This window comes from Harmonia axyridis, chromosome 6, assembly GCF_914767665.1.
Source record: "Harmonia axyridis chromosome 6, icHarAxyr1.1, whole genome shotgun sequence".
Taxonomy (NCBI): domain Eukaryota; kingdom Metazoa; phylum Arthropoda; class Insecta; order Coleoptera; family Coccinellidae; genus Harmonia; species Harmonia axyridis.
Genome location: NC_059506.1, coordinates 17138835 through 17153716, shown reverse-complemented (window position 1 = coordinate 17153716; position 14882 = coordinate 17138835). Strand labels below are relative to the sequence as shown.

The 14882-nt window shown below is 31.6% G+C and overlaps 3 long non-coding RNA genes across 9 annotated transcripts; all 3 read left to right on the top strand.

Moving 5' to 3' along the window:
- The first annotated feature begins 1178 nt into the window (after nucleotides 1–1178).
- Nucleotides 1179–1665, top strand: LOC123682877. The gene is made up of 2 exons (XR_006747904.1): nucleotides 1179–1217; nucleotides 1302–1665. It is a non-coding gene; the product is annotated as an uncharacterized LOC123682877 (long non-coding RNA).
- Nucleotides 1666–5708: 4043 nt separating this feature from the next.
- Nucleotides 5709–7738, top strand: LOC123682876. 7 transcript variants are annotated; one of them, XR_006747902.1, is made up of 6 exons: nucleotides 5709–5934; nucleotides 6038–6161; nucleotides 6217–6457; nucleotides 6550–7038; nucleotides 7103–7190; nucleotides 7274–7738. It is a non-coding gene; the product is annotated as an uncharacterized LOC123682876 (long non-coding RNA). The 7 variants fall into 7 exon arrangements; XR_006747899.1 differs by having other exon boundaries at nucleotides 7095–7190; XR_006747900.1 differs by having other exon boundaries at nucleotides 7081–7190.
- A 1084-nt stretch (nucleotides 7739–8822) lies between these two features.
- On the top strand, nucleotides 8823–9838 carry LOC123682875. Its single transcript, XR_006747896.1, has 3 exons — nucleotides 8823–8970; nucleotides 9194–9335; nucleotides 9660–9838. It is a non-coding gene; the product is annotated as an uncharacterized LOC123682875 (long non-coding RNA).
- Nucleotides 9839–14882: the final 5044 nt, after the last annotated feature.

Here is a 14882-nt window from a genome sequence, read left to right as displayed (position 1 = left end):
ATAGCAGAAAATGATACTTTTAACATGGAAACTAGACATAGACATTTCTCTTTTATTAAATATTGATTCTTTTAAATTAATTTGAAGTATAATAATTTCTTATGATGTTTTATTCCAAATTAATATTGTAAGCAAAATGATGCAAAGTGTAGCGATTGACATTAAAGTGTGCCAAAACTATTTGAAGAATTTAGTTGATCATTTCAAAAATTATAGGGATGATAATGTTCTCGTGTAAAAACTTGCGGAAGCTGGAAAACTAGCGGCTGCTCTTGAGATGGATCAAGGTTTTTCTCTATTATATACTGTAAGACGAAAGTATAAACCAAAATTGTTCGATTATGAACAGACGGATGAGGCACCTCAAGATCAAAAAATCGCTTTCAAAATAAATTTCTTTTTGAAAATAATTGATCAAACACTAAGTTTCTTAAATAGTAGGTTTACGATAACGTTTTTTGTTTTATTTGTGATATTCTTAAATTAAATGATCAATATCTCTTAAAATGCTGTCATGCTCTTCAACAAAAGCTAACTGATTAGGAAAAAAGAGGCTGACGTGAAAGAAAATGATTTATTCAACGAGATAAAAGCCCTAAGATTGTTTTCATTATCTGAAGCGAAAATCCTCTTGAAATTCTACAATATATTTTCGAAAATAATCTTACTTCTTCTCTACCGAATCTTAGTATTGCCTCAAGAATCCTTCTCACTTTACCTCTGTGTCTGTTGCTTCTGGTAAGAGATAATTCACTAAATTAAAAATAATTGAAAACTTTTTGAAGTCTACCATGTCATAAGAAAGATTTTCTGGATTGGCAATCTTAGATTTAGAGCAAGAGATACTCGATAAAATTGATTGATTGATTATATAAAAAATTTTGCAACAGCCAAATCTAGAAAAACATCCATTCAATTTCTGCATTGATCCTAATTAAATGTTTTATGCCTTTATGAATAATTTATAGAAGAATACAGCTTATAAGTTTTGAAACACATTAAAAATGTATTATGTTACAACTAATACCATAAAGTTCTTAAGGCAATGAAGGTTGCTGATAGATTTTCAACCATTCCACACTAAATTCTTAACAAATCGAAAAAAATTTCGATTATCAAGCAGTGCTTTTCTCCACCTCCCCCCTTTAAGGGGCGCCAAAATATGTTCCGCACGCGGGCGTTGATGTCCCTTGCGGGGGCCCTGGCTATATGTACAGGTAAGCTATTAGCTGAATTGAACTTAAATTATTATATCACAGTAATCTGTGATTATATATTATATTACCTTAATTCGTTTTTAGTCTACCAATTCGTGATATGGGAGGAGCTGTACCAAACTACTGGGGTTTTATCGATGGAACTATTAGAGAAATTTGTTGACGAAGTATCATCACTATATAAAATATCAGTCTACTTTATGTACCTGTTTGAATGGAAGTCATTCAAGTATTTCTTTTTATGTGAAACCACCAGTATCGGAAGATTATTTTGTTTAACAGAATTATGTTATGTATTTTTGTACTTTTTCCTACAATAATTTTGAAAAAAGTGTACTTAACGTATAATTTTATAATAACATTACTGATAATTAATTTGGTTCTGCATTGTGATTTGCTTATTTTATGCTATGTTGATCCAATACATAAAAAAGTACTTAAGTAACAAGTTCATTATTTTTCTTTCAAAACAATCCCATTGGTGTATCCATATTACAGAATGAATTATTTATATCCAATATAAAAAAAAATAATATTCAGTATGCAGTAGCATTCTATAACAATACTACATTATACATATAGGTAAATTCTTATTTCTAATAAAATTCAGGATTTATCAGTACCTATTATTTTTAATTCTTTTAGTAGGTTCAAATTAAATATGATGTTTCGTTGAGAATCGTATAAGTTCCTGAAAAATTCGTTATTGAGAGCACATTTTTTTCCCGAATGAAATGGTTCTCAGATGCCCAAAATCAAGAAATGAAATTTCTCAAAAAGTTTACTTCATTTCTTTGTTTACCTAAACAGCTACAAATATTTATAGGTTAGTTCTTGCTGAATAACGACGGCAAATATTCGACATAAACAGATATCTGTCAAAATAAAGGATCCTTAAATAAAAGTTGGTCGCCTGTATTTAAATAAAGTAAGGGAGGCCTGTATTTTAGCACAGATTACTAGATTAGTCTGTGCTGGAACACTACAAGTGCGCTTCGGTACGCTTCCAAGCTGTACCGAGGAGCTCCTGACGTTGGCTGGAAACAGCGTTGCCAGGTCGACAAGCCTAAAATATCGTACCGCGTGTTTAAAATTATCGTATTTTATCCTACATATTATCGTATCCCACTGATATTTATCGTACACATTCGAAATAAAGGAAATTTTTGCGAGAATATGATCATTTGTGGAAAAGGATGAAAAAAGAAGCAATGTATCGAATAAGTAATATATTTTTTATTTAGACGAAACGGTTAATGAATAATTAATTAATTATCAGACAAGATCAGAGAACCTGTATTATCCTATTCACAGATTGTCTGTATTTTCACTTTATTCAGAATACACCTTATTCTAATGTCTCTTATGGTTAAATTTTACTTCATGAATAGGATAGATAGTAGTGATGCGTACAGATTCGAAAATGAAACAAGAAATTTTTTGAGGAAATCGTGAAAGAATGGATCGAATTTTACTTATGACATCGTGAAAATTGTTTCTGTTATTTTCGTTTTTTTTTCAGAAATTACTCATTTCCATAAAAAATGCAATAGACAGAATCTATATGCTTTTCGAGGTCATTTCCTGATTCTATATGCTTTTTGAGGTTATTTTTCTGATGGGCTGCATACTCATGTAAGTCACATTTATGTTCTTTTTAATTCAAATGGACAGAATCTAAATGCTTTTTGAGGTCATGTTTCTGATTGGCTGCAAACTCACATAAGTGACATTTATATTCTTTCTCATTCAAATGGACAGAATCTATATGCCTTTTGAGGTGAAACTTATGCTTGGCTGCATAATCTCATAAGTGACATTTATGTTCACTTTAATTCAAATGCACAGAATCCATATGAATTTTGAGATAAACTTTCTGGCTGGCTGCATAATCACATAGGTGTTATTTATGTTTTTTTTTATTCAAATGGACAGAATCCATATGAATTTTGAGATAAACTTTCCGACTGGCTGCATAATCACATAAGTGGCATTTATGTTCTTTTTTATTCAAATGGACAGAATCTATATGCCTTTTGAGGGTAATCATCTGATAGGCTGCAAACTCACATAAGTGACATTTATGTTCTTTTTTATTCAAATGGACAGCATCTATATGAATTTTAAGATAATCTTTCCGGGTGGCTGCATAATCACATAAGTGACATTTATATTCTTTCTTATTCAAATGGACAGAATCTATATGCCTTTTGAGGTCAATCTTCTGGTTGGCTGCATAATCACATAAGTGACATTTATGTTCTTTTTTATTCAAATGGACAGAATCTATATGCCTTTTGATATCATGTTTCCGATTGGCTGCAAACTCACATAAGTGACATTTATGTTCTTTTTTATTCAAATGGACCGAATTTATATGCTTTTTGATGTCATGTTTCTGATTGGCTGCATAATCACATAAGAGACATCTATGTTCTCTTTTATTTAAATGGACTGCATCTATATGATTTTGAAGGGTTTGGTTCTTGCTTGCAGCATACTCACATAAGTGACATTTATGTTTTTTTTTATTCAAATGAACAGAATCTATATGCTTTTTGATGTCATGTTTCTGACTGGCTGCATAATCACATAAGTGACATCTATGTTCTCTTTTATTTAAATGGACTGCATCTATATGATTTTGAAGGGTTTGTTTCTTGCTTGCAGCATACTCACATAAGTGACATTTAAATTTTTTTATGTTCAAATGGACAGAATCTAGATGCGTTTTGAGGTTATTTTTCTGATTGGCTGTAAACTCACATAAGTGACATTTATGTTCACTTTTATTCAAATGGACAGCATCTATATGCCCATTGACATTGCTTTTCTGGTTGAAAGCAAACTGTCCTCTTTCATATTCAAGAGACGATCTTATTCCATTCTCATCAGTGTAATGCTGAACAATATCCATGATTTCATTCTTTTCATCCTCAATTGTGTACTGAAAACTAGAACCAAAAAAAATAATTGTAACATTTTCAATTATAAGAGATTTGAAGAAACAATTCAACAAACACTGGAAATTTACATTCAAAAGTGTTCTTCTAAAAAATCGAATTTTCATAATGATATTTCAATGGAATATTTCACAAAGTGTGACATCTTTGAAAAAAGTATTGTTGCTTGACTACATTGATTTTCCTAGTTAGAGGATTTGAAATAGAAATTTCAATATCACATAATATAATCGATTAGACTTTATTTCATAGGAACTATTGAAATCTTCAAGATCTAATCTACACAATTTCAAAATAAATATATTTTGAAAATTAGTATCTTGTATCTGTGTATCCTAGTGTATTCGACTTATTGCGAAATAGAGAAAATAATATTGAACAGTTCGTGTTGAAACTTCATGGTGAGCACATGTGAATAATTTCAACGTGCCTTGAGAATTTCTTCGAAAAAGTTATTATTATGAGTAAACAAATTCGATTAAATAAAATTTCTAAGCGGATTACTGCTTGCGCCGCAGTCTTCGAACTTCTCTACAGATCACAAATGTCCCAGGTCAGCGGCACTTCTACTTATACCTCTTCAGGAGGAGAAGTACCTAAAAACCAGGAAGATTCAAAGCGTAAAAGACGAAAGAAAAAGTCAACCAAAAACGCCATAGATACAAAGAAAAAATCCCATAGTAATCCATAGTAACGAATACCATTTTTATCATTTTATGTTCTGTTGTTCGTGTTTATCGATGAAAAGTATTCGGTGTATCTGAAAAAGTCCTCGAAAGTAGTTCGAGGACGTGCGTTCTCCTTCACTAAGAACTAAAATATCATCAAATAATTAAACTTTCAAAATCGCAAAAACACATCTACTTAACCGAAGAGACAATAAGCCATGTTCTTTCTAGAAATAAAATAAAGTTAAAATTTAGCCTACAGTATAAAGAAAAAATAATTAATGCTTACTCCAAGTCAAATGTGCTTCCTTTTTCATAGCTATCATCAGCTTCTTCCATTTCCATCTTTACTCTGTGATGATTATTTTCATTTAGGAAAATTTTTGAGTATGTTTCCATTTCTGACTTCAACACTTCGTAAATTCTCAATTGTGAAAATAAATATGTACAATTACAAATCGAGAACTGTTTGTTTTGTATAATCTCTACTGTGTACGATAGCATGAAGCTTGTCTGTTTTCGCAGAGTAAAAAGATAATATACCCACGACACTAACATTCCATCCGCAGATCAAACAAATAGCCTAGACCACCTGATTAGTTTTTGTTAGAACCATAGAACTTTAGAATAATCATAGACCTAATAGAGAGTTATTGCAACTAAGATGTCTAAAAACATGGTGAAGGCTCTCGTCAATTTTTGAATGGAATGACATTCGACCAAATTGAAAATATTAGTTTTATTTCGGGCGGTGCCGCAATGTCATACTTGTCATTCATATATTTAGTGTTCTGTGATGTATACGGAAGATGTAAGACGGAAGGTGGACGAGTAAAATTCTGGAATGGCGACCAAGAGCCATAGACCTAATATCAAATGGACAGGCCCTTAGAGAGAAATTCTGGCATGCCGCATATGAAAGAGAGAGATGGAGCTAGATGAGTCAATGTCAAAATCATATGATCAAAACATTGAACTCACATTCAGAAAATCGCTAATTTTTCTCTCATTCTGAATTGAACACATAGTTAATTTGATTGATTCGATTTGTAAAAGTGTTGAACATTCTAATAAAAGGAATTAGCGGTAAGTATTCCGTGAAATCTTTATCGGATTTCAATAAGTTCATGAAACTTATTGAAAGGCCGATTTCATCTTGAAAATTAATCGAAAGCTCATGTTTTTCTAGAATCCATCTGCTATTACGAAATTAAGCACCAAAAGAACTAATTTTCAAATAATATGCCTCACACTCGTGCAGCCTTCAATTGTACAGCGAGAATAGAAAAAAGCCAAAAGTTGAAATTTCATTCGTAAGTATTTATTTCTTTTAATACCCTCTGAATTCATACATAAAGGAAATATCAGTTCACAGTTTTCCAAAGGATGACAAATTAAGGGAACAGTGGATGAAAGCTGAAGAAGAATTGATTTCAACCCTTTTTCCTTGTTGAAAATATGCAGCAACCGTTTTCATCAACATGATTTATTAATATTCATGGTACAAAAACTCTGAAAAAAGATGTTATTCCTTCAGTTTTCAGTTTCTCCAATTATATGCCTGAGAGATTAAATTATGGAGATAAATGTCTTGAAGATAATATTGAAGGTACATTAATAGTTTATTTTTTATGGATGTGAAATATCTATTTATTTTCCGTCCTTTATTTTATTCATTCATATAAATAATTATTGCAAAAGAAATTGAACAGGACCAGCCAGAGACAAAACAGCAAGAGATGGGGCAACCAGAGACGGTACAACTGTTTATAATATCAAAATCCTCTGCTGCTGCCATGGAAGATTTTCCCCCCAGATTGAATACTAATATTAGAAATACTAGAAATTAGAAACCTGGGAATGAGGATTTCCAAGAATGGAACACTAGACGAAGTACTATCTGAGAGAAACATCCAAAGAAAACCAATAATCTCAATGTTAAATAGGATATTATCGATTAAAAACATAAATGTGAATAGGTAATAAGAAAAAATTTACTCAATAGTTAGGAACATAATAACATACAGCTCTGAAGTGGACAGCAGCTAGAAAATCTGAAAGGGACATGATACCAAATGATACAATAAGACATATAATGGAAATTATTGATCTTAAGAACACAACAGTTGGTTTGGTACAGACAAGTCCATAAATACTTATGATACTAGGTGTGATTTAAACAATAATAATGTAAGTTCAATTCAAGAAAAATCAAATTTAAAGCTCAAATAGTTTGAAATTTTCAGTTTTTTAGATTGCCATACTAAATGAGGAACATATTCTGTGCCGTGGCTTAAAAATTCATCTTTAGAGAAGCCCATTCAATGAAAGGCTGAAAATGGGTATCTTGAATTGTTATTTAGTTGAAAATTACTTTCAACGTATGAGAACAACAACTTATAACGTTATGATATGTATTTTTCAGGAAAAATGAATGTATCATAACTGATCCTTGGAGAGATAAGGAGAAGAAGACCCATAAATTTCAAGATTTGGAGGAGTTTAGAACTAAGAAGAGGTAGAGCTTAATCCTGATATTTTTCAATATCATGGATATTAAATGATTGGGAGAGTGAATATCCTCCTTAGTGGAGTGAGAAATCCGACTGCCAATATGTTCTTCCTCATGCGCTGATAGGCTAGAGTCGGACCATTTTTCAAATCATTTATTGTAATAATGTATTTTGAACAGCAATAAAAACTTAATGAATACAATTCTTCATAAACTCTCTTTTTTTTAATTGCCTGTGTTATCTGGAAACAATTTTTTGAAAGATTTTACTATTATCAAATTGATAAGTGACTTGAACTAAACTAGTTGGAAGTAATACAAAATTGAAGAATGAAATGTAATAGACATAACTGATTGTATTTAAACGATAAAATTGTTTGTAGAAATGATTTTTCATTCTACCATGAATAATATTTGTACTTAGAATTTTGGTTGTCGAAAGCCAAAGTAATAAAATAGAACAACACAAATAGGTGATTACTAAGCAGTATACTTTCATTTTGAATCTTTAAATGGTTATATTTAAGAATTAGTCTATATTGAATTGATTATTCCAACCAAACATTTGAAAGAATGATCATCTTCACTCAATAATAACATAATATAACGATTTTCACTTGATAAAAATATATGAAAATTATTCTCATTTTAAGTTGCGATAGAATAAAAAATATATTTTTTCTACTATCTTAATATTCTTAATAGAAAACTTCATTCTCGCCCCTAAAGAAGGAAGGAAAAATGTTTTCCTCCCGGCAGGAGTAGAAGTACCATTTTCCTCCCTGACTGATAAAAATGACGACCTTAAAAGTAGTAGAAAAGACTATATACATACCTAAGGAAAAAATGCTTTCCTTTCTTGGTATATAAATAATAAAAATATTATTTATTATAGCTTTTTCCATAAATTCTCAAACAAAAATTAAACTTTTGATAGTCGAAAATAGATTAATATAAGAAAGATTTCAAGCAATTATAACCCTCGTTTACATTGCTAGAATTCCAAAATATCAAAATAACAATGAGTTTCATTCAGAATAAAAGGAAAATTCAAGATTTTCCAAACGTAAGTCCAATGTTTTGGTCATATGATTTTGACATTGACTCATCTAGCTGCATCTCTCTCTTTCATATTCAGCCTGACGCGAACTCTTCGTGAAAGTCTCGTTAGGGCCTGTCCATGTGATATAAGGTCTATGCCAAGAGCAGACAAGCGAACATAGAGTAAGTATATATAGAGGAGAAACTGAGGTACTAAACTCTGAAACAGTAATTTAGTTCCACCAACACCTTCCAGAGACCGCTCGCATCGCTGATTTTCTGTTTACCTCGAGAATTATTTACTTAACCTCAAAAATTTTCAGTTGATCCGTCGAACCTTATTTTTGGTAAGAGATTTATTATGTCGCAGTCAACTTTGAAATCCAACAAATATTGTGTTCCTAACTGTGGAGATATGAAGAGAAGCAGCCAACAATTTTCAAACTTTGGCTCGAAAAAGTTAGTTATCCATTGCTCAACTCTAAAACTCCTCAACAAATTTGTAAGAAGTGAAATTAGATAGCCTTAAAGGAATTTGACAACTGCTATCCCTGAATTATTTCTTCCTGGTGAGTTAAATTTTGTTATATTTTCTTCTGTGTAAAAGTTAAACGATAAGCGATTAAGTATAGTCCTCAAGGAGAAGTGCTAACCGTAGACGAATGTTTCGGCTGTCCATAAATATTATCTTTGTTTAAAAACTTACCCTCAATAGTAGTTTTGCATATGTATATATAAATATATATGATTGGCAAGAAAATTATTATTTACTTTTCTATTTATATTTCACAGGATCTTCAAATCAAGGGGAAGATGGAGAAGTTCATGACACTGAAGGAATACATCTCCAAAGTGATGTTGAGAGGGAAGCATCAACAGAGACTTTGAAGAATTTTAAGCACCCTCAGAAAACTTCAATAATATATAGAAAAAGGTTAACTGAAAATGAACGTTATCTATCAAAATGTCTGATTGATCAGAGTAGAAAACTGAGAATTATCCAAAAAAAGTTTCATCATACAAAGAGCGGCTAAAAAATGTAGAGAAACTTAATTCATCAGCAAATTTCAGTAGACTGATGAATTATGTTTCTCCAACAGCTTTTAATCGGGCACACTTTTGGAAGTAGTTGTGAGTTCCAACATTTTAAACAAATGGTATATTAAAGTTTTCAATTCTGATTGAGTCAATTAAGAACTATTTATTGCAATAAATTTGATGAAAATATAAGTACTTATGAATGTTTTGCTTCCTACAGATATCGAGGACAACAATTAATTGACACTAGAGGCTGTGGGCACTGCAGAGCTGATCATTTTTATGGATAAGCTGTTTGATAGCCTGAATATGCAATTGTGAAGGACACATTAAAAATTTGGCATACTAGAAATATTTAAAAAAATGTAAAATTTTAAATAGATGATTTTTTTATATGAATTTGTGTTTTCTCTGAACTTAAGCCTCTATTCTTGTCAAATATATTGGATGTGAAAGAACTCGTACAGGAATATAATGGTAATATAGCTCATTCAAAAAGAAATGCTTATTACCTTATTTTCGTACGTTGTTTATTTTCACATTCAAAATCTTGAATTGAATTGAAATATTTTCAATACAAAGCATTTCAAATTTTCGCGCGCTCATTTTATAATTTCACAAACAACCGAAAGAGGTCGCTGAAAGCAGTGTCAATTTTATCATGAGAGTTTCCATTCTATACATACTTGTTCTATGCAAGCGAAGCCGATGGACCACAGATTACATCATTGAACTAATAATACATGGAAGGAGTCTATGCTTTCCTTTTTGGTGTTGGGAATGGAAACGCTCATTAGAGAGAAATAGAGCTAATTGACCATATTCACCGTCGCCATATTGTTATGCGACAATACCAACTACCCAGTGTTCCCAACGGAGAAATATTGAGTTTACTACAAAAATACCGCTAATATCAAAAATACTATCAGCCATAAAGACTATTCTTCCACTGACTATTTCCAAAAATGGAGCGAAGCATTCATTTATACACTCGGCCACAATTAATTTGTTCAGAAAACCACCTTTCACTAATCTTTTTATTTCCAAAAGGTGAAATTTTTGCACAATGTTGTCTCAAACAAGCCTATCTGGCGTAGCAGCCAGAAAAGGTACACATAAACTTCACTTATAAACTTTATATTGTGGAATTTTTCTAGTAAACTCAATATTTCTTCGTTGGGAACACTGGGTAGTTGGTATTGTCGCATAACAATATGGCGACGGTGAATATGGTCAATACGCATTGCACTAGTTTGACAAAGTTCCAATCGGAGACCACGTGATACGGGGCAAAACATCGGGTTTTTGAACCGGAGTTACGGTCGCCACAGGATAATTTGTAATTTTTGAATATCATAGGTACTTTAGGAGAATTAAATCATGATATTCATATTAAGACTTCCTAATTCGATAATTCCACATTACTACTTCTGCAATATTGCTTAAAATTATCGATTTATTCATTAAAATTCCTCTTGGTAAAATACAAATTTGGACAAAATATTTTTTTGGATTGGAAACGTCGATTTTTTTAGATTGGAACGTGGTAGAAACCACGTGAGGGCCAGTCCATGTTATTATAGGTCTATGGCGAATCAACATAAGCGCTACGCCACCTGGTGACAATCAGAGTAACTAGAAATGTTGACATGGTTCTTGCCTCAGAAGTCAGAGGTAGTCCTGGTAGTCAGTCCTTTTCATTTCTCTGAGGTTCTTGCATTCTGCTTTGTTTTGGTGTGATATTCTACAAATATTTATATATTTTTTAAATCATTTCAATAGTTATGAGTCGTTCGAATCGCTATTGTTCAGTTCCTCAGTGTTCTTCCTGGGAAAAAAAAGTTCAAATATCAAGTTCCATGCTTTCCCTCAAACTGGTAATAAATATCGTGTTTGGGTGGAAGGGAAATTGGGGAGTAAAGTGCTGATGAATCGACAAAAAGCTTGGCAACTGAAATTCAAAATCGATAACCCAGTGACAAGAAATATGAATGTACCTATGTTCCCTGCATTTTATCGATGATGATTATTTTTATCGAGGTAAGCACTGATAGCACATGAAATTTCAGATTATATTTATGGGGATAATAATAATAGTTATCGTTTACAGATTCCAGTTCTACACAAAAAAAATGTTTGATAAAGACTGCTGTGGCTTCCAGAAATCTTCCTGTTGGATCTACTACCACAAAAGAAGAACCTGAATATTTTAGTAGTAGATCTGAAAGATTGAAATAAAGAAATATCAACAAAGAAAAACTTGTTGCTGAAGAATGCTCTTGTGAAAAAATCGAACCTGCTCTACAATCTACTTCCCAAGATGAAATCGAAGCTGCACAAGGTCTATTGCGGCTTCTTCAGGGTCAGCCTGATTACAATGGGCCTAAAACTTTCAAGGATTTCAAAGTGCAAGTGAATAATCCTAAAGTATCTTCTTTATGTGACCTAATAACAACAGATAGTGCTCTAAACAGTTTTACTGGTCTCATCAATAATATGAAACTATTAGATACAATAGTAGAAGCAGTACAATCTATTTACAGTGATCAAAGATCACATCTTTTAACAATCAAGCAGCGTATTGTTTTAGTTTTAATCAAATTGAAATGTGATCTTTCATATGTGGCATTATCTGTTTTATTTGGCATTTCGCAAGAATTGTGCCAAAAATACATTGCCTTCAAATCTAAGGTACCTTTACACAATATTGGAAAAATTCCTTATAAATATTTGGACATGTACTCTGAAATTCTATATATTTTTTTCAGGGCACACTGATGATACTTCTCTATCACATTTTAATTATTTTAGAATAGTTGTATAATATGCCGAATATATTTTCAAAATAAATACATCTCATAAGTGAAATATTTTCAATTGAATTCTCATTATTTTTGATGATTCATTAGTCAAGCAATAATATAATTCGATAAATAGGTATCAATATGAGTAGTTTCAAACAACCTAGTTATATAAATTTATTTTTAGACACATTTTATGTGAATTGAGTTATCTCTTAATAAATAAATAAAAATGGATATGTGACTTTCTGAAGTATTCCTAAAAATATTCAATACATTAGCATTTGTAATATTTTGTTGGGACTGTATAATTGAAGGGTAACGTGAAATGATCAATTCGGATAAGTAAAAAAAACCTTTCAACTAAATTTTATTGTTAGAGTTCACCCTGTGTAACTCTTTTTTAAACATGCCTACAACAAATCGATTAGTCCATCTAGCGGCAGCTAGATGAACTAGATTATAGAGGACAATTGGTTCATCTAGCGGTGAATAGACGAACTAGCGTATGAAGGACGATGAGTCCTTCTAGTGGCCTATAGACAAACAGTCATAGAGGACAACTAGTCCACCTGGTGGTAAAGGAACGGTTAATGACCGTTACGTGAATTTTCCATGTTTCATTCGATGACTGAAAGTGGTGGATGTAACTCACGTGTTTTTCGATAAATCTGGTTAAAAAGAAAGTATAGTTAATGGTGTTGAATACGAGATATCTAAGTTGGTAGCAGAGCGAATAACTCTTAATTTTTGAAAACAGTATTTTTGTCGATATCATTGTGAAATAATTGAAATAAATCCCATATAATAAAATGGACAACAACCAAGAATATGACGTTCCCATCAATACAGAAGCTCAAATTGAAGACCTTGATTGGATGGTTACATCTCCACACCAAGAAGAGGCAGTGAATAATACAGATCTGGCTACTTTAATAAAACAGCAAGTAAATGAAACTCCTGCCAATGAAGGGTTAGACTTTAACTGGGACTTCGTTCATTGAATCTACTAAATTTCCTAACTGAAGAATATGGAAGTTTGTCTAACAATATGCCTTTTGGTAATAGAGTTCTTCATGATGCTCAAGCAATGCAATATTTAATATCAACACTATCTAAGGGGATTGCAAAAAGTCTGTCGAAAAGTAAAATCTGCTAATAGTAAATATAAGCAGATCCTAGAAATGTTTTCTGGTCAAAAACATTAAGAATTTATTGTTATTGAAGAAAACTATAATAAGTTGCATTTTCGTGATTATGACTGTCCTATAAAATTCGTAACAGAATTTCAAAACAGTATCGAAGAATACAGAAAACTGAGAACAGTATTTGAAGATCTATTGATTGCTAGATTCTTGGCAAAATTAAAATTGAGAATTGATATGAATCTGGAAATCTATATTCTAATTATTATAATATGATGAGAAGCTTGCCAGAACACCTGAGAAACTTCAATACTCGCATCCGAAAAAGGAAAAAATGAGAGTGAAGAAAGTTAAACATGGAAGAGAAGTAAACACACAATCCCAATGAAGGAAATGAAGCATAATGAAAATCAGAACCAAAGAAGAAATATTGATTTCAAGAAAAGAATAAGCATGACTGATTTATACTCCAAAGAAGAAATAGAAAAATGGATACCTATAGAATTGAAAAAAAAAAAAAAAAAAACCAAGGTGAGAAGTGTGGTACCTACTTCCACACTCAAAATGTATGTCCCTATCCAGGGTAACTCTGCTATAGGTTATAGGTATGTAAAGAAAGTGAGTATGAGAAGGATTTATAATGTATGATAGTGACTCGAACAGTAGAATTGTTAGAATCGGAGGGGGAATTGTGGCATGAAAGGTGTGCTCACATTTCCTCTACGTACTTGAATAAATTACCGAATGTGTCAACAGGTATGACGGAATTTATTTACAAAAAAAAAAAAGCAATGGAAAAATCCTCCACATGCTCTCTATCGAAATTAACTAGGAAAAGGATAAACAAAGCCAGAAATGGGTCAAATAGATCATGTGAAATAATTCACACAGATTTAATTGGTCTAATCACACCAGCCACATTTGTTAACAAGAATAAATATATTCTAACCTTTCTTGATAATTAAACTTGCTTTTTGCAAACTTTTGTATTAAAATCCAAAATACAAGTACCTGAGTGTTTAGAGCAAAGTTTAAGAACTTTAAAATCAATGTTTTCTGAGAAATATTCATTTAAACTTATAAGATGTCACAATGAAATAGAATTCACAGGCAATGTGACTACATTAATACTTGATAAGTACAATTACAAACAGCTGAACCATATACTCAGAACATAATGGTACAATTGAAAGATTGAATCGCACTTTAGAAGAACGCATTCGAGCTTTACTTGTAACTTCAGGATTTTCACTATCTTTTTGGGGCCTAGCTACTCAATGCGCAACTTATTTGTACAACAAAACCCCTTTTAACAAGAGCAATTTACTTACTTCATTAAAGCACTGTTTATGTTGTTGTACTTCATTGCCCAAAATTACCCTTATATAATAATAATCTTTATTCTCTGACCTCAAATCAATAATGTTAACATAACTATTTTAGATATTATTGGATGCAATATGAAACTGTTTTTTAATTAGGGCTGAAACTTATAAG